This window comes from Capricornis sumatraensis, chromosome 22 (genome assembly GCF_032405125.1).
Source record: "Capricornis sumatraensis isolate serow.1 chromosome 22, serow.2, whole genome shotgun sequence".
In the NCBI taxonomy this organism is placed as follows: Eukaryota; Metazoa; Chordata; class Mammalia; order Artiodactyla; family Bovidae; genus Capricornis; species Capricornis sumatraensis.
This window is the reverse complement of record NC_091090.1, coordinates 32,704,809-32,707,065: the sequence shown is the minus strand read 5'-3', so window position 1 is coordinate 32,707,065 and position 2,257 is coordinate 32,704,809.

Genomic DNA, 2,257 nt, shown 5'->3' with positions numbered 1-2,257 from the left:
CTTGAGAACGAAGAATGGGACTGGAGGAATCAACTTGCCTGACTTCAGGCTATACTACAAAGCTACAGTCATCAAGACAGTATGGTACTGGCACAAGACAGAAATATAGATCAATGGAACAAAATAGAAAGCCCAGAGATAATCCATGCATCTATGGACACCTTATCTTTGACAAAGGAGGCAAAAATATACAATGGAGAAAAGACAATCTCTTTAACAAGTGGTGCTGGGAAAACTGGTCAACCACTTGTAAAAGAATGAAACTAGAACACTTTCTAACACCATACACAAAAAACAAACTCAAAATGGACTAAAGATCTAAAAGTAAGACCAAAAATTATAAAACTCCTGGAGGAAAATATAGGCAAAACACTCTCTGACATAAATCATAGCAAGGTCCTCTATGATCCACCCCCCAGTGTAATGGAAATAAACAAATGGATCTAATTAAACTTAAAAGCTTTTGCACAACAAAGGAAACTATAAGCAAGGTAAAAAGACAGCCTTCAGAATGGGAGAAAATAATAGCAAATGAAGCAACTGACAAAGAGTTAATCTCAAAAATATACAAGCAGCTCATGCAACTCAATACCAGAAAAATAAACAACCCAATCAAAAAATGGGCCAAAGAACTAAACAGACATTTCTCCAAAAACATACAGATGCCTAACAAACACATGAAAAAATGCTCAACATCACTCATTATCAGAGAAATGCAAATCAAAACCACAATGAGGTACCATCTCATTTCAGTCAGAATGGCTGCTATCAAAGTCTACAGACAATAAATGCTGGAGAGGGTGTGGAGAAAAGGGAACCCTCTTACACTGTTGGTGGGAAAGCATATTAGTACAACCACTGTGGAGAACAGTGTGGAGATTCCTTAAGAAACTGGAAATAGAACTGCCATACAACCCAGCAATCCCACAGCTAGGCATACACACTGAGGAAACCAGAATTGAACAGACACATGTACCCCAATGTTCATCGCAGCACAGTTTACAATAGCTAGGACCTGGAAGCAACCTAGATGTCCATCGGCAGACAAATGGATAAGAAAGCTGTGGTACATATACACAATGGAATATTACTCAGTTATTAAAAAGAACGCATTTGAGTCAGTTATAATCAGGTGGATGAAGCTGGAGCCTATTATACAGAGTGAAGCAAGTCAGAAAGAAAAGCACCAATACAGTATATTAACACATATGTATGGAATTTAGAAAGATGGTAATGATAACCCCATATGCGAGATAGCAAAGGAGACACAATAAGAAAACAAGAAACACATGGAAAGCAAGGAGGAGGACGAGGCATCAAATAAGCTTTGGGGGACTTTCCAGTATTAAAAAGTTGTTGTTGTCATTTAGGCACTAAGTCATCCTCATGGACTGTATCTGCCAGGCTCCTCTTTCCATGGGATTTCCCAGGCAAGAATACTGAAGTGGGTTGCCATTTCCTTCTCCAGGGTATCAAACCCCACTCTCCTTCTTGACAGGCAGATTCTTTAACACTAAGCCACCTGGGAAACCCATGTCCAACAGGAAGAGAGAATTTGGAGTCTGAGTCATGTCACACAAGAGAGTGACACCTTTCCACAAATGCATACTACCAAAGCATAAAACCAAGCCCCCTTGATTCAAGATAATCATCTATTTCAAGATGATCCTCCCTGACTTGAAGCATCTCCTAGAACAAAAACCAATCTTCTTCCAGATCCAATTAAGCTTCTATCTTAATATTAGTTTGTAGTGTTAAGTGCCTGATAATTACCTTTTTTATTGCAATGCAAGTGCCTAACATTAAGCTTTTGATTGACAAGCATTTATTTCAAACACATTTACCTCAAATAAACATATAGTCAATTACACATTTAAATAAAGAGCTGGGCCACCCCACCCATGAATTCCCCTTTTAGAAAACCTTGGATGACCTCCATGAACTGAGCACTTGAGTGACCCTGCTTTTCCCTCCCATTCTTTAATTTCTCCTCTTGTGTTTTATTTTCATTGATAAAGAGGGAACCCATGACACCCTAGACATCCCACCCTTGATCCCAATAATGGCAGAGTCCCAGATCCATCCTCTCTCTCTCCCTAAATTCTCTTTGTGTGGCCCCAGGTGTTCATGTAACCTCCAGGACCTATAAGTAATAAACCTTGTTTTTTCAAATTTCCACAATGATTGTTGCTGAGATGCATCCTGCAATCATAATAAGAACCACAAGGGTCAGCCCAGCCACAGCATTAGCCTTGGT